Source organism: Rhineura floridana, chromosome 13, assembly GCF_030035675.1.
Source record: "Rhineura floridana isolate rRhiFlo1 chromosome 13, rRhiFlo1.hap2, whole genome shotgun sequence".
NCBI lineage: Eukaryota > Metazoa > Chordata > Lepidosauria > Squamata > Rhineuridae > Rhineura > Rhineura floridana.
Genome location: NC_084492.1, coordinates 37316383 through 37335445, shown reverse-complemented (window position 1 = coordinate 37335445; position 19063 = coordinate 37316383). Strand labels below are relative to the sequence as shown.

General features: G+C 39.3%; 1 protein-coding gene across 5 annotated transcripts in view; it reads right to left on the bottom strand.

Moving 5' to 3' along the window:
* ANKRD11 (ankyrin repeat domain containing 11) overlaps positions 1–19063 on the bottom strand; it is a 195842-nt gene that overhangs the window by 171835 nt on the left and 4944 nt on the right. The window contains exon 1 of one of the 5 annotated variants that reach the window (XM_061594505.1): positions 7815–7961. The exons of the other annotated variants lie outside the window; for them this stretch is intronic. The gene's annotated coding sequence lies outside the window, so the exon portion shown is untranslated. Of the gene's footprint in view, positions 1–7814; positions 7962–19063 lie in introns of those variants that run through there. 5 annotated transcript variants of the gene reach the window in all.

The window sequence follows — 19063 nt, the reverse complement described above, 5'->3', positions numbered from 1 at the left end:
TTTAATTTGTTCTAACACCCAATTATTGGTCTTTTTCGCAGTCCATGGTATGCGCAAAGCTCTCCTCCAACACTACATTTCAAATGAGTTGATTTTTCTCTTATCCCCTTTTTTCCCTGTCCAACTTTCACATCCATACATAGAGATCGGGAATACCATGGTCTGAATGATCCTGACTTTGGTGCTCAGTGATACATCTTTGCATTGGAGGACCTTTTCTAGTTCTCTCACAGCTGCCCTCCCCAGTCCTAGCCTTCTTCTCATTTCTTGACTATTGCCTCCATTTTGGTTAATAACTGTGCCAAGATATTGATAATCCTTGACAAGTTCGATGTCCTTGTTGTCAACGTTAAAGTTACATAAATCTTCTGTTGTCATTACTTTAATCTTCTTGACTCATTTAAGAGACAAGGATTATACTCTGTCCCCAAACCAGACATTCAGGCTGCAATCCAATACACACTTACCTGGGAGTAAGTCCCACTGAACCCAATGGAGCTTACTTCTGAGTAGACATGTACTAGATTGCTACCTTAGTCATGTAAGGAAAGCTCTTTGAACTTATTAAAAACCAGCTGCATTCTAATTGTGGATAAAAACAACTGAATGGCAAGGTCTGGCTACTTCAGTGTCTTTGTGCTGCCACTTAGTGAAAATGACTTCACAAATGCAAACAGTAAAAGCCATAACTGGACTAGGAAAATAAACCTGTGTGCTACAAGGCATGACAACCCGATCCAGAGAGCAGGAGGCCTAGCCGAGTACAGAACATTCCATTTGGAGAGAACCTCTGACATGTTTATAAATGGTGAAGCAGATGGTGAACAGTCCTTACTACTAGTATCCTAGCTTACTCAAGCACCAATGTTTGCTAAAATTAAGCCATTTAAGGACTCTAGCGACTGAACTAAAAAGTGAAATGTATGCATTGCTGCTTACAATTTCATATACAGAAATATAAACTATTTATTTAATCTTGAAGGCAAGGTTGGCTTATCTTTCTTGAAAAGTATCAGCCTCTCTTCATATACAAACCACCTTCTTTTATGGCAGTATGAAGCTTGCTGGAGTGAGCAAAACCCGAACACATATTGCTCTGTTAACATGGTGCTCCTAAACAACAAACAGCTGACCATTTACTACTAGAGCCAGAAGGCCTCAGGACTGGTTTTAGCTGAGTGCAACAGCCTGCAGGTACATCCAAAGTTTTAAGTGTAGTCAGGCTATATGTTGGCTAGAAAACAGAAGACAGTCTGTGAGACATTACCAAGAACATAAAAGGAGAGACGTGAAGAAGAAAAAACAGTCTAAAGAGGAGTAACTGGGACAGGAGGACACATTTAGGGAACAGGTGTTAAATGGACTTCCAGGGAACTGGGCAAAGTAAAGAACAGATGGGGAGGGAGCAGTGAAACAAAAAAGCAAAGAAGGACTGATTAGTTTTCAGGACAGCAATTTTAAAAAAAGACAAAGCAAAATGCCTCTCTCATGTTACGCTCCTATTTCTGTCAGCTGCCATAAGGATCTTTTGCAATTCTAAACAGAAAGGAAGCTGCATGTGATACAGCAAAGAAACAAAGCAGGTAAAGTGGTCCATTTTATTGGGCCTATTTTTATGGATAAGACGGTATAAGCTGGCCAACTTTATAGAACTTTTAAGCATATATAAAATATAAGCATCCTTCATCCTTGATTATCATATTTATATGTGACCCTATGCCTAAGAGGTTCAAAAGGTTACCCCATTTCATTTATATCCCACCTTTTCTCCAAAGAGCTCAAGGTGGTGTACATGGTTCTCCCCCCCCCCCATTTAATCCCCACAATAATCCTATGAGGTAGGTCAGGCTGAGAGGTCTGGTGAAGCAATTTAGACAGAAATATGACCTGAAGCAATCTAGTGAGCTTCGTGGTTGAGTAAAAATTTTAATTCTGTTCCCCAGTCCAGATTTCAACAATCTAATCACTACACTACAGTGGATCTTTTTCTATCGCCATTATAACAATCTGGGGTTTAGAGCCATTTGACTGGGACCTGGGTTTATATTTCCACTCAGCCATAAAGCTCACTGGGTGACCCTGGGCCAGTCACTACGTCTCACAGTGGCCTAGCTCACAGGATTGTTGCCAGGATGTTATGTTATGTTAATGTTTATTTGTACCCCGCCTTTTGGCCAAAAGGCCCTCAAGGCGGCTTACAGAAAAAGTAAACACAAATATAAACATACATCCACAAGGCAATACATCAATAAAGCAATACATTAATAAGCAATACATTGTACAAACAATTAAATTAAATAGCAAATAACATTATATTAAGAAACAAAAATATCCAGGAAAGGCATTCTGTCTCGCCTGAACTTACACCTATTTCAAGGGGCGGTACACCAAATGAGCAAATTTGATCACATGTCAACGTCTAAAAGCTGTTTGGCCCTCACTTTCACAGATATGCCACCACAAGACTGAAAGACAATAATTTGTACAACACCACTGTGATGTTCCTATATTAATGTATATATGGTAAGTGTTGTTGTTTAGAAGATACACGGTAAGTGGAGTGAAAGAGGAGGGGGAGTAAATGGGCAGTAGAATGCTAGATGATTGGCTGAGTGTTTAAAATGGCTGAACGTATAAAAGGAAGAGTGAGAGTGGAATCTGGGGGGAGAAGAGAAAGAGTGGGTTGTTTGGTGGGTTTGAGAGAGTGGTTTACCAGGAGAGAGTGGAGAAGGAGGGGGGTGGAGTTCAGATTAGTATTGAGTAAAACCATATGCTTATGTGCCTTAAGAAGAAATCTTGTTAATCTTGTTAGCTTTGTTATCTTTAATAAATACTTAATTTGGTTTACCAAAGGCCTGATCCTTGGCTGGGGTTTCACAGACCAGAAGGGAGGGTAAGGTAATGACCAAGGCTGAAGGGGAACTGTAACAAATGGTGGCAGCGGTGAAGAGAATAACAATAGCAGTATTCAGAGTCTCTGGGAATACTAGTATTAGGACGTGACTGGTGGTTGCCTAGCAGGGGGATCTGTTGAGATCTGTGCTAGAGCGGGGAGAGAAACAATAAAAAAGGACAGTCCGGACTGGTGGAGTCCCTGGTGGTGCCTAGTGACAGGCAGTAGCCACGTGCAGGTAGGAACCTGACAGGGAGAGCCAGGGAAGGGCGTCACAACCACACAGTGAGTCTGCAGACACGGTGGTTGATCTGAATGGACAAACCCACCTTTTTTTTCCAAATTGGTGGAGAATGAGACTCAAAATGAGACTCAAAATCCCAGAGATCACAGACAGGACAGCCAAACCTTGCTTTGCTTATCTTTTGATCCATAGTTCCATTGTCCCAAGACAAAAGCATGACCTCTGAGCATGTACTGAGCACCCTTCTTTTGCCATTTTGTCACCACATGTGGCCGTAACACCTCTGGGCTGTTGAGTAAAAGCTTCCAGGTAGATCTGAGCCTTAGCACCTTTCCTCCCCCTCGATCAGCTTAACCGGGGGGGGGGGAGACACTAATTTCCATCTTAACTTTTGGTCAATTTTCGGACTCCACAGCAGTCAGGCATTCTCCCAATCAGGAGAACCATGTACACCACCTCGAGCGCCTTGAAGGAAATGTAAACATTTTAGTTGGGAAGTTAGTTACTACCAATCTAATTCAGATAGTCTGTTCCATAATTTATAAAAGGGAAAGCAACTAATATGCATATTCTGTTGAATCAAATCTCTAACAGACAGCAGAATGTGTCAATTTTAAAAAGAAAATCTGCAAACTAACTGCATAACAACTGACACTGGTATAATTACTCAGTAACTTATACATGGAAGCCTTCATACTCCGGGTTCTATTGGCAAAGATGTTGGCCTATCTGAAAACGCCACCTTAATCGTTTGAAAGAACAAACTGTTGTGGAACAATATTTACTTTTTCTTTAAAAAGACAATTCTGCAACTCAAGAACCTTAACTTCAATTACATCAGTGTGTGTGGCTAAAAATTACTGTGTAATTCATCCATTAAACTAATCCCAAGCACCTATGTGTGTTTGTATTTTCCAGCCTGGTTTGCCAACAACGATATACTCCCAGTCTGGTTTGTTTCATTCCTAATTCTGAGGCCTTGCACTGCTGACGTTCAAGCAGCACCCTGCAAAATACTGAACATCAGTTGAAAAGAAAACTGCAGCTATAGTACAAGACGTCTCAGAGGTCAGGTTTTGGTTTCAAACAGGTTGACAGCTTTTCTTGAACAGTCGCAGTCCTTTATACACTATTAGCATTAAATGATTAGGGAATCCTAGTCAAGTAGGCTCATTCTGTTAAAAAATTCATGTCCCAGCCATCTGAAACCTTCATGCCAATCCCTACTTCTAGGGTAACAGAAGCAACTAGAAAGGGAGATGTCACCAGCTTCACCCAGTTGATGGCTTATTGACTCTTCCAGCAACTTTTGCTGAACAATTTATAAGCGCCCTAGATTTATAACACACAGTAATGGGGGCTTTTGTTCCCTCTTTTCTCTAGTAAACTAAAACTGGCCCACATATGAAATTACATGTTTCCTTTTATTATAAAAGAGGTCAGATGCAAAAAAAAGGATTTTTTGGCAAAATTTACAACCAAACCAAATCATCAAAGATGGCTCATGTTAGCCTGCTCAAAAGGTTGCTGGCAAGTCAAACAGCCAGTCCCACTAATACAAGTTTATATCCAGCTACGTTTTGTTCATAGTAGACCCAATGATATGAATAGACCCAAGTTACTCAATGTCAATTAATTTCAATGACTCTACTCCCAGTAGGTTACAGCCTACAGACTCTGAAATGGGAAAAACAACATGTTTTATCACCACCACTGAGAACAAAGTAATTCATTTAAATTGAGAATATTTGTGGGGAAAGAGCAAATTTTACTTTATTGCAATTACACTATTATGACCTGTAGTTTTATGTAACAGCAGCAACATAAATGAATTGCCCATTGTTTCACAAGCCTGATCAGGTTGCCACAGCTGCACAAGCCACGCCTTCCTCATCCGCAACTGCCAGCTGGGGGGCAACTGGGCTCCTTGGGACTATGCAGCTTGCCCACGGCTGCACAGGTGGCAGGGCACATAGCCCCTGAGCCTCTCACTGTGGGGGTGATCTTTAGCTGGCCCTTGACACCCAGGAGACAAGAGCGGCGATTTGAACTCACAGACTCTGGACTCCCAGCCAGGCTCTCCTCCCCACATAGTGAGTTTTAATATCTACTCCCCAGTACCTTTGCAACTTTCTCTTCATCTCATGGAGGCTACCAAGCCTTCAGTATTGCCCCACACACTTCCTTATGATAAAACAAATTTAAATATGGGGTATAAGGAAACAGTGGTTGGGAAACAACATTTTACTTCTCCCTCCCCCACCCCCGAGAAAAAATGACATTTTACAGCAAACATAAGGAACCGTTGAGGAAATTTGAAGAAGAAAACATACCATACCCCTTTTAATATATTGTCTTAAGAGCTTAATTTAGTTGAGTGTACTGGTTTGAGTTTAACAAGATGCAGAATTAAGCTGGAAATTGCCGCTTCCACTCAAATATTTAGGAGACTTATACACTGCTTTTCAAAAAAAATAACCCCTCCACAAATCGGATTACAACATTTTGAAATACAAATCCACTTTAAAAAAAACATTTAACATACATAATCAACAATGCCAAGATAAAAACCAGCATAAAACAACAGTTTAACTATATCAGAGTTGACTATGCTCATTTATAATCCTACATTAACATTTTTAGAGAAGAAATGTTTTTAAAGCAACCTTACAAGAAGCAAGAGATGAGGCTTGCCTGATCTCTGTAGGAACTGCACTTCATGACTATGAGGCCACTACCAAGAAGGCTCTATTACCAGCAAAACTGCCTTCACTGGTGGGCAACAGAGCAGGCCTTCTGACACAGGCCTCAAAGTATGAGCAGAATATGAGTGTAGGCTGTCCTTCAAGGTTACATAGTCCCAAGCCATTCAGTGCTTTAAAGGCAATAACCAGCAGTTCGAATTGGGTCTGGAAACACACTGGTAACAAGTGCAGCTTAAAAAAAATGTGTACCTTGTTCTGACTGCCTGACCCTTACTGATAATCAGAAAGCTACATTTTGTAGCAGTTGAAGTTTCTAGCCTCCCTGGAATTACTGAGTGAAATGGAGAAATAAAGTTAAGTATCATCCACATACTGATGAACCTCCAGGTAATTTCTCCCAGTAGCTTTGCAGAAATATTAAATAGCACAAGGGACACCCTGTGGACCAAAACACATGGGGTAGAACAAGACTCCCCAAATACTTCTTGCTAATGATGCCCCCTGTCCATTCTCCAGCATGAGTCATCCACCAAGGTAACCATGGCTGTTTTACAATCAATAACCAGATTGTAATGGATCTAAACAATCTGTATCATTAAGCAACATCTAGCCACCATGCACCCACCATCTTGCCCAGGAATGCAATATTAGATACTGGGTGGTGATTATTCTAAATCAATGTATCTAAATTTGGGGTGGGGATTTTTTTCAGCATGGGCCGCACTACTGCTTCTTTAAGGGCAGGCAGGACCACATCCTCTTTCAAACAGACATTACCTATGAGAGCCAGCAGTCCAGTTCTAGCTGATCTTAACAAACAGGATGGGCAAAGGTCAAGGGCATATGCTGTTGGCCTCAACCCTCCAAGCAGATTGTCCACATCCTCAAGTTGCACAAGCTGAAAAATATCAATCACAACAAACAATGCGTTGGTCACATCCACTTTCAACTCTCTACTAATTGTAATGTCCAAGTCAGAACAGATGTCAGTGACTTTACATGCCAAGTGTACCCCTAACTCCACTAAGTGGACGTTTGGAGGTTCTAGGTTCTGTTTCCACACCCAGGAGATCCCTCACCACACGAAAAAGCTTTGAACCTACACAATGGTGGCAGAGAAATAAGATTTTTGCCACCCTAACACCACAGAGTAAGACAGCAAATGTATTCTTCCCTGTGTTTGGTAACATTTGCAACAGCGTTCCACCACCTGTGCTCCAGCTATCGGCCCTGTCACTTTATGACACTGACTATCCAAGTGCCATGGGGATGATACCACTCTGCTGAGGATATTTGAGGCTGATAGAGATAGCCTGGGCCACTGCCTCATTCCACATAGTGCACAGGAGTGCCATCAAAACCCGCAGGAATCCCTCCAGCTCCATCAGGGATGAACCATCAATACCATTAACATCTCAGCTACTCCAGGCAAGTTCATCTCAGCCTGCATGTTGTTCCCCCTGAATCACCAGTCTTGAGGTTCTCAATACTACAGCCGAAGCATTCAGTACAGATCTCCAAAAGAGTGAATAGGTACACCTGACATCTAACAAATTCATGATCATTTTCTGACAAGGAAGTAAGTGCACAAAGGCAACCAAAATGTGCAATTTTTAACACTGAATTACAACATAAAATTAAAACGTTTGAAAATTAAGAATTGCCAGCTATTCTTTTTAAAAATCCCAAGTGGGTGTTAACATGGATAGGAGGGCGAGTTTACGGAACAGGTGAACAAGGAGTAAGCAATATTTACTGAGAAACAATGCCATTAAATCCAGAGATGGAGAACCTGGTGTCCTCCAGATGTTGTTTCACTACAAACCTATCATGCCTAAGGGTTTTTTATTTGTGAATGTAAGAAGGAGAGATAACGTAAACATCATTGCCAGCTGACTTACTTCTGATTTAAACATGCACATTAATATAGGTAGTCCAAATAAGTATCTAAACAAAATTGACACTTATATACCATTCATTCAAATGTAGTCAGAAGAGTGAGATGTTCAAGCAATTTGGTGACGGTGGATGTTCTTCCTTCTAACCTTGCAGTATAAATCTTCACCACCACAAGGTCTCTCAGAGCCCACTTCTGTGATCCTTCTGTTAGTCTGCATACCACAGGAATACAATCCTATCATCGCTGACAATTGACCACAGTAACTGAGGCTGACAGGAGCTGTAGTTCACAAACAGCTGGAGAGCAACAGGTTAGCAACTGCAATTTAAACCAAAATTCTCCAATTATTATTGTCTAGAATACTACACAGGATATAAAGACAACTCCTCTTCCTGTTAAGGTTCTGCACACTGGATTATCTTTGGCCAAGTTGACTTAGATAGCCTTTGAATATTATGGACAAGTATACTTACATTTATTCATTTTAATATACACACATACATATAATACAGAGAGACTGGGAAAACTGAAAGTAGTTAAATATTTTAGAATGTTGAGGCAACCCCTTAAAATCTTGGGAAACAAACCCTGATTTAAGGATATGAGAGCATGTTTGACAAATATGTATTATCTATCACTTTCAGTTCTTCAGACCCTTACAGATTTGTAAGACAAATCATTCTTAGAGGTCAAGAGTTATTCACCTAAGGCAACCTAGTAAAATCAAGATTTTTTTGTGTGTATCTGTTGCAGAGTTGATCTCAACAACCCAATACAAATTAAGAGAGCATCTTGCCTATATCAGTGGGAGATAAGGTATCATTTTAGCAAATTATGTATTTAGGTCAATAAGAGATACATCACCTTACATTACAATTTCTGCTTTGTTGTTGTTTTACATGGGTCTCCTCAAACCAACTATGGATCCTACTGGCTCATATATTAAGGGGCAGATACTGGAATATATACAGGACCCTGTCAAATAAGGTAAGGTGGATGGCTACTAAATCTTTTTCAATGGTGGTGCCCTGGATTTGGAAAGGTTTTTAAAACATCAGCTAAAGACTTATTGGCATAACTTTTCAGTTTTAAAAACATGTTTGAGTGTTTTTTAAATCTTGGGCACCACAGGCTTCATTCATACTTATTTTGATGTTTCTTAAAATGAACTCTGGCTTTATGTTTATGTTGTATTCGTGTATTTTATGGTCTTAAAAAAACTGTACACGATCCCAAAAACATATTGCTAAAGGGCCGTATAAAAATGCTATAAATAATCTTATTTGTTCACACAAAAAGATGCAGAATCTTATTTATATTTGGTTTATTCTAACCATCAGTTAAAGCAGGGATGGAGAACCTGTAGCCCTCCAGATGTTGTTTCATTCTAACCTCCATCACCCTCAACCAGTATGGTCAACTGTCAGCGATAACGGAGGTTGTTATCCAGCAACATCTGGAGGGCCACAGGTTAGCCACCCCTGAGATAAATGCTCCTACTTCAAAAGCACAGAAAAACATATTGCTTATTTTCGCAGATCCTGCAGTAGTGAGTATCTAAGGTGCAGTAAATTCAGTCTTACGCCAGTGTATTTTGGCCTTACACACTTAACGTTTAACTACACACATGAACAAGCTTCTGCATGAGCACAGTCTCTTCGGAATAAAATCCAGACTTTTGACTTCCTTATTTTTATTCAATATTTCTGCAATTCAGACTTACAGAAAATGAGCTTTGGAAACGTTTCTCCGTATCCATGGGTTCTTTCACCCATTCTGGGGCTAGAGAGGCTTCCCCTTCCCACTGCAACCTATATTCAGCCAAACAGGCATACCAGAAGGTTGGGAGAGTGCTTTGTAACAGCCTCCAATACAATTTACTAGCAGCATTCAAAAAGGAAAAACCAGAGTATTCCCAGTGTTCGTGTGTGTGGAAATACTTGGGTAACACAGAAGTGACGTTGGAACCTAGCCAGGATCTGTTCAATCTTCTTTTTCTCATCAAGAAAAATGACATGGTTTGGGACATCTACACAAGAATACAAAGCACATTAGACAGCTATCCATGCAATGATTTTCTTTAAAATTTTGCATTAAGTACTTTCTACTATGTCAGACCTAAATACTATCCTTTATTAACAAAATGGAAACAAAACAGATGCTCAACATTGAAGACAAACCACAACTTCTTGTTTTTATTTTGTTTGTTTAAGGCCTATGACTACACACGTTAAGTTACATAATGTCTTTGTTCCTTACTAAAAACTACACACAGCATTTTGAAAAGTCACTTAGCCGTTAACAGAGGTGGGACTTGTAAGGACAGACCTAACCATCGAGCATAACCTGAAAGGAGATTATAGAGCACAAGTATAATGGTACACAAGATTTAGGAAGGACTGATCTGCTTTTTCGCACACATAGATTTCCAGTATTGTATACATTTACAGTTTTGGAGAATTACACAAGCAGTTCTTTGCTCGGGCCATGTCTAAGGTTTCTACAAAACATTAGGAACACATTGTGCCAGCAGCAAGCAACATAAGGCCCACAAGCCACATGTTGAGATATTTGTGCAGCACAGAGCTTCAAGAAAAATCCTTGAAATCTCTGCTTTTGAAAAGTTTCCAACTCGCACAACTGAGAAGACAGACTTTAATACATGAATGCACTGTTTAAGAACAGATTTATGCCATGTTTTGATATATTTTCTATGCCTGTACATTATTCTCAAAGACTAAAACGATTTTGAATGTCAAGGGCGAGTATCAAGTTACTAGGGCTCTTGGTCATTCTTACACTAGCTGAAAGACTCAAAACTAGATATGGGGCATTCGTTACTAACAGCCTAGCATCTACCACAATGATAGTTACATCACAAAAAAATTTGCAATATGAAATAATCCATCTGCTGATATGTTCTGCAAAGTAGCCAGTTGTGCAGAACCATTCCCTGCCTGTATATTTTGTGCTTTAGCAACTATGCACTATAAGCCATGCTTTGCCCTTCTGTACTAGCAAGAAGATTTTTTCTGTCAGACTAAAAGAACATGCAGTTTTCAGTTTGATTTATTTTGTATAAGACCTCCTCTGCTTTTTAAAGAAATGGCCCTAAGGTTAAATATATTCCAAGTATGACAGACTTTTTTTCCAACAGAAAACTAAGAAAAGCTATATGAACCCAAGGAGGAATATATTTCCCTATATCAGCAATGCCTAAACCACCAACATGGCATCACATTCTTTACAGAGAACAAAAGGTAGAGGTTTTAAGGATGAAACAATGACCAAAGAAAGCACAAAGCAATTGTTAATTTATTGTTTTTTTAAAAAAATGTTTTTTAAATATATATATATATTAACGCACATAAATGTAAACTGTCACTTGTATTTAAAAACATTAAAGTCTTCCAATAGAGCTCCATGACACAGGAAGAAAATGCTACTCGGGAAGCTATTTGTTTATATAAGAATGTACAAGATTTCAAACCCTATCAAAAGATGCTGTGCAGATTCCAATAGCCAGTTGAGGCACCCAACTCCTGTAACAAAAGAAGCTAGCAAAATATCTAATATTTACATTTCTGAATTATGTGCAAAATGCTGCAGTCATGTTATAATTTTATGAAGTACATCTCCAAATAGTCAAGGTTCCATCACTGAAAAACTGCAGCATGACTAACACAGCTCCATTTATAAAAGGCAATGTAACCTAGCGCTTGTTAGCAGTCACTGCCACACCGGACTGAGTTTCCATGACAACTGGGGGAGATATATAAAGCAAACTACAGTTAAGCGAAAATTACACTCCATGACAATACATGCAAAATGCAGGAACATTTGCAGTACAGCTTCTGATGCAATGCTTCAATAAACGCCTTACATGTTGACAAGAAGTCGGTGAAAAATAATGATTAATCACAATCATTTTCATATGGTATTTACCATAGTTTACCCATGTTTAGTGCAAGCACCCTTAAAATATCAAAAATACAAAAAAAAACAGACAACAAAGCAAAAAATGGCAATTTAAAAGATGCGTAGTTTAGGTATTCCAAGGCTGTAGTTTTCACTTTTGTAGACAATGGCTGGTGAACATATTTGTGATTTGCTTCCCAGGAGAATATAGGGCTTTGAATTATGTACTAAGGTACTTTGAATTCCAAAATAATTTTGGCTGGAACTGGACCAAGACATTGTTTTCATTGTTCAATGATTTGCACTTTGAATGGCTTCTCCTTACCTGTTTAAAAACTCAAATATTCCACAAAGAAAAAAATAATCACAAAAGAGAAAGCATGTCAAACAGGGAGAAACTTATGGCTATGTCACCAACAATTTTGCTCAGATTGACAACTGGTAATAGGTTATAATTTGTTTATTTTTACTCTTACATTTGCTTTGCTCTTAGATTCCAAAAGATTCCAAGCAACTTACAAAAAATAATTAAATCAAATAAAACAAGCACTCATATAAACATTTAAAAAGAGAACAGAATTCACAGAAAAACAGAGTAAAACCAGAGCTAACACTACATTCCCTGATGCCTGATGAGGGTGTTTCCAAGATGAGTCACCGCCATCAAAAATATCATGTCTTGGATCACCACCTGCTTCTCTTCAGAGGTCCAATAATGGCCTCAGGAAAGGATCTAAAACAGTTTTGCGTGGGAGCAATCAGTCCATAAGACACACTGGGGTCCTACCCATCGACTTGAAAAATATCATAAAGATGGGCATAAAGATGTGTGATTTGTGTGATCTTAACTACTGATGCAATTTTTCCACCTACATGTATCTGGGTAATTTCTTGCATATTACCATAAATGGAAACCTTACAGAAGGATTGTTATTTAAAAAAAAACAAACCACTGTACTATTTTTCACATGGAATTGTCTATCTTCAAACATTCAGCTACTTGTTTTAAGCATTACTTATTTCATAGCCTCTCATACTGCTAACTGCAAATAGCTCAACCATTTTGAGGAGCGTTGTGAGGAGATGGAATATTAGACACGCCTGCTGAACAAATCTAGGAAACTACCAGTGCCTTGAACCCACAATAACTATCCCACCACCACCCGCAGCATGAGTCATCAAGACTGTATCTAGTACACTGGAAGAGCTACATTGGGCTTGACAAATGCATCCTGCCCTGTCTATAAAGCTGTTCACAGGATAGAACCAGAAGCATACTATTTTCCATGAAGCTTAATGCTTAAGCACAGTTACGTCAATAGACCCCACTGGGGAGCAGTGGTTAAATAGGCATCTTCAGTATTTAAAGATACGGAGCAGAATTTGACACAAATAGTTGAATGAGAAAATATAAGCTGATCTGAGGAAGAAAAGGAGGAGGAGAAGCGTACATCTGCAGTACAGTTCACTCTGAAAAGTATTATTTATATTTATATTTATTTATTTGTTAGATTTTTATACCGCCCGACTAGCATAGCTCTCTGGGCGATTTACAGCAAAATACAGATACATACAATAAGAACCCATAATAATACTACAAGAGCACATATTTATTTATTTATTATTTATTTAGTTGCATTTCTAAACCGCCCTATAGCTAGCAGCTCCCAGGGCGGTGTACAACATGATAAAACCACAATGTTTAAAATACAGCAAGTGTGTATTGCGCAGACAATATAAACATTATATAAACAAAGTGAAAGAAAACTAAAAAAATAAAGATTAAAAGCTTAAATACTTTAAAATGCCTGGGTGAAGAGGTGGGTTTTTACCTGGCGCCGAAAAGATGACAGAGAAAATGAAAAGTCTAAAATCAATTATAGCAAATTTAAAACTAAATTAAAATTAGAATTAGATTAAAATGCCTTAGAAAAGAGGAAGGTTTTAACTTGGTGCCGAAAAGATAGCAAAGTCGGCGCCAAGCGCACCTCATCGGGGAGACTATTCCACAGTTCAGGGGCCACCACCGAGAAGGCCCTAGTTCTTGTTACCACCCTCCGAGCCTCTCTCCGAGTCGGAACTCGGAGGAGGGCCTTCGATGTAGAACGCAGTGTACGGGCAGGTTCATATCGGGAGAGGCGTTCCAACAGATATTGTGGTCCCGCGCCATGTAAGGCTATGTCTCACATAATACTGTGTTTGTTATGCATTTGCTCCACCAGCTTTCTCCCAAGTACTGGTCCTTGCAGGCTCCAGCTTCAGCAGTAACTGCAATATATCAAAACATCCATGTGTTCTCTTGTAAATATTTACAACTCTAAGGCAATTCATTAATCACAACTGACACATCAGAACATGCACACATGCTTCCAACACCATTAAAATTGCCACACCAGAACCACTCTCTGCATTGGGGTTCTACTTCTGGGTAAACAAATTGTGTCTTACAAATCAGAAGAAAAATCCTTATTTCCCACTTCTAAAGACTGCAGTCCAAAAAAAAAAAGTTCTATATGTTTAAAGTCACTCCGTGTTGTTGTTTTTGCAAAGCCGATACTAATCTAGCTTGCCTTCATATAGTAGCAGAACACTAGATGCACTAACAGGTTGCTAGACTGACCACGGTACACAAAAATAAGTACTCTTAACAGCCTGATCATGCGATGCACTGCCCAAGTGGTCAGGGCAAAGTTGGCAGGACACTTATGGTCTTGTGCCAGTACAAAGACTGCACTCAGCCAGGGCACTCATTCCCAATCCCAAAACAAAACAATGCAGTTGCTGTTGTTGTTATGTGCCTCCAAGTCAACTACAACTTATGGCAACCCTATGAATCAGCGACCACCAAGAGCATCTGTCATGAACCACCCTGTTCACGTCTTGTAAGTTCAGGTCTGTGGCTTCCTTTATGGAATCAATCCATCTCTTCTTTGGCCTTCCTCTTTTTCTACTCCCTTCCGTTTTTCCCAGCATTATTATATTTTCTAATGAATCATGTCTTCTCATTATGTGTCCAAAGTTAAGCAAAGCCTAAATTCTCTTTTCTGTAGGAGAAACTGTCTGGGAAGTGATCCAGACCCTTGCCCTCACAGACAGAGGGCTGGTGCAATTATACAAGATCAGTAAAATCAGCTACCCAATACTGTATACAGATATATAATATTTGTACTATGTTACAGCAGAAATCCAAGCAGAACAAAATCTTTAAATTGCACACCCATATTTGCATATCACTGTTGCCTGCCTTAAAAGTATGTTTTAGGACCATAGCTGATATTCAGATGTCTAATAACTCCAGAGGGGGGGGAAAGCCAAGCTGTATAAATAGCATAATTGCGCCCCAATGGGAAGGGCATTTTCAGCTGAAGTCCCATAACAATTCAAGTATCAAATTCCTAAATATAAAAAATAGCTCTTCTCAAATCAATATTTTGTGTGTTAATTAAAAACAGGTACAAGACAAATGAGCTAAATGCATGTACAAATACTGGTCTTATATTTTAGCCATTCGATGATGCATTACTATGGCTTTGGCATAAAAAAATAAGATCAATGTTGGCAAAACTATCAGTGCAAACTAATGGCCACCCATAAAATATAGCTCTGGAGCTTGTATTGTGTCATTACTTCTTTCTAAGGCGCTTTGGAGGTCAAACTGGAAAAGTTCAAATATGAAGGACCTTCCAATTAACTACAAAAGCACCTCCAACACCATAAATGCCCATGTCCCAGTGAAGAAAGGTAGCAGGCAATAACTTGGCCTTGATTAAGCATGTAAGAACCTGGCCTCTGTCAGAAACACATCCAACTCCTGGGAGACTCTGAAATCAGAATCATTTATTTCTAGCAAGCATTGATTGCTTCAGAAAGCAGTACTTTAAAACTGGACTAATACTTATATTTAACTACAGTGATGCACTGAATATAATCACAACTGTATCCTTGTCTTCCTCCAAGATGCTTAAAGTGCCACATATGGCATCAGCCCATTTGATCTTCACAATAACCCGACAGAGGACTAATACAGTGAAGGCACCTGCCTGATGTCAACAGGCAGAAAGTTCCTAAGTATAAAACACTAAAAGAGCTATTTCTTCCTTCTGCCCACCTCTGGTATATACCCCACTGCTGGGAGATGGTCCCAAGCAAATTGTCATTTTGAGTAACTACAGGAGACACCAGAGGTGCTGATACAATCCTGCATTTAAACTTAGGAAAAGGGGTCTCAATGACATCAACATTTCTATCTTGTTAATGATCATATTTCAAATAAAGCCAGTTAGTAAGCAACAAGAGATCTCCTCTCTTCTACAGCACGAAGCATACACCTTAAAGCATTTAAACCATTGTGTAAAATGCTCACAACTATTTTCTTTGGTGCACCTGCGCTTGACAAACCCCGGAACAGCCTCTGAAATGTTGGGGGTCCTCCATTATTCCACATGCCCAGGTGTGAACTCCAGTTATACTGTACTGTCTACTGTACACCTAATTACTAGGTTTTAACAGCATGTATCTTCAAATGCAAAACCATCTCATTCTATTTCCTATATACAGGCCAGTGGCACAGAGGCTGAAAGAGAATGACACTATTAGTGTGCTATGGGAAACCACCCACCTCTTTATTCCAAAACGCAAGAGTTCCTTTCTCTATTACATAAACACTTGCAAATGTACATAGCAGCTTCTTCCGCATACTAACATTACAATTCCCACATCTTTAAAAAATGGTACATACAAGCATCAAAGCATCCCAACCCTCAAAACCCTTTAAACAAATTCAGACAGTATGTGATTGTGTAAGATCTTACATTATTAAAGCAACTGAGAATTATCTGCATTTAAAACTCGTAAACAGCCAGCTTTATAAACAGAAAATTTTACTTCAACAAACAATCCCTTCTTGACTTTCTTTAAAGAGGCAAAGAAACTGCCTACAGACTCCTTGAGGATAAATAATTCGGAGCCTAAATGCCAAGGGCAGTGCAGCAAACTGGAATGTTGCATTTACCCAGATGGTATGTACAACGCAGGCAGTGTATATGCCTCACATCAGTGCCTGAAAGTAACTGCAAACGTGACCTTGGAGGATGATGGGGGGTGGGATACTCAGTTACAAAGGTTCTCTCTCAGTTCTTGCCCCCCAATGTTAAAGAGCACTCAATCTACATTTTTAATGTCTATAGGACAGTGCTTGCTGATCTCAAAACGGGCCATTTCTGGTCTATGTTCACACTCACTGTGTTGAATGGAACAGTTATTCACATACAGGCGGGCCCCGCTTATACAGTAGGTTCTGTTCCAGACTGCCGCCATAAAGCGGAACCCATTGACGATAATGGGGCACATTGCGCGAAAATGATGTCAAAATGGCACACAACATTAAAAAAACACCGTAAAAGCGGAACAAGTGCCTTAATGCAGGGACTTTCCCTAATTGAAAGCCGCCGCATTAGGGAATCACTGTAAAGCGAGGCGCTGTAAAGCGGGGCCCTACTGTAATGAACTAAAAAGATCAGAGCTTGCTAGAAAATTGACAGATATAGATTCTACATCTAAACAAATAATATAAAGCCAAGAATTTTTTAATGAGATAAAAATAATTCAAAATAAGTATAACCGCCTCAGAGTTATAATTCACAACTCTATAGTGTAGCTTAAATATAATTAAAGTGTTCACGTAAGATACGAAATATAAGCCTTTCCATCTGTGAACACTGATTACATTTGTTTAAACAAAGGTCGTGAAGAAAGCCTTGGAAAAGAACATACCATATCATGGTGCCACAGATTTATAAAAAAGACAAATGGTCAGGTCTGGCCTTGCTATCCAAGTTTCAGTGTTTTCCTCTATGATAGAAAACCCCACCAGATATTTACCAAGTCTTCAATTTATTTCAAAGCAGCACTAAAAAATGTAGAAAGACAAACTGTTTAAAACAAACTTCTGGAACACCTTTTTCCACTCTGGGAACATTTGTTACTCTCTGCCTACTTAGAAATCTCTGGGAAAATTCTGAGGAGAATTAAAATGACATGTGACCATATATGCAAAGTATCCACAAAAGAATCACGATTATTAATGAGGCCTTGCTTTTCATTTCTAATACCTTTGAAGAAAATTAATATACACAGGACAACTAAGAAAGCTCTTAACAAGGAATCTGATGGATCCATCTTGGACAGCTCATTCTGGGGTAGATCTTGAGAACTGTTAGACACTTTCAGCCAGTCTTCCATGTATCATATACACTGATCCGATCTGCAGGGCTACAATCTTATCAGAAAACCCATTCAAAACAGTGGCACTAACTTCCAACTAAATGTTCACAGTATGTCAGGCTGCATCATTCATTAGGTGGATAGCATGGCAGCCCTAGCCACAGCAGACAGTAAATACCTCTGACTTTAAGAATAAATTCAATTAAAGGTCAAAATTCTAAACATACTCAAATTCAACTGAAATCAATTTTGATATTTACTCTGAAGTTAGTATTTATGGTTGGAGACTTGGGTTCATTTTACAAATACACAATATCCTGAAATTTTTAACAATACATTTTAAAATTATATTTAAGTGGTTGTCAAAGGAGGCCAGACTCACTGCTCCTAATCGTCCATGTACCCTCAGGAGCTACTCCAGCTTGTCTACTGCACCAGCAGGACTTTGATCCGCCAGCACTAATATTTTATTGAGCTCCACCCCAGCTGTGTTACTGGAACTCTGTGACTCCTCTATTCTTCGTAAGCAACCAACTTTCCTGGATTGCCACACTGAAAAGTGAGGAGTAGCCGGCTATTCCCCAAAATCCCTCAGGAAGATCAGGATAAAACTCTAATAAATAGTAATAACCTTAATCACCCACTTCTTATTGGTGTCTTTAAAGTTCTGTTGCCATTGATACCATATTTTCCAAACCTTTTTCACCATCTAGGGAGCCAAGCAGCACACCTAAGAGGGCAGATATGACCACAGATCTCCAGGAGCTGACTATTAATACACACACTCTTCAGGATCAGCTTTAACATCAGCAATCTCTTGCTATGTTTCTATAGCCTTCTGCCTTCCTTCAGTACAATATGTTTTTGTCTTGCCTATCCTCTTTCCCTTCCTATAGTACTCTATGGACCTCTATTCCTGTACCTGATCCCACTCTTCACTGTGTGGGGTTTCAGGCTGCACTTGGCTCACTGGACTTGATACGGAAGCAAATTGATACGTGCCTTTAAAGCCCAATACTGACAATCATAAGGAATATAATGCCAACTGGGATTCAAAACATGTATTGCCCCAGTGCAATCTAGCAGCAAAGTGCAACTCAGGATTGCACTTGAATTACTAAAAAATGCTGCAATACTCAGAAAATTCCCAAATACAATTGTAGTCTGTCATGAAATTCAAA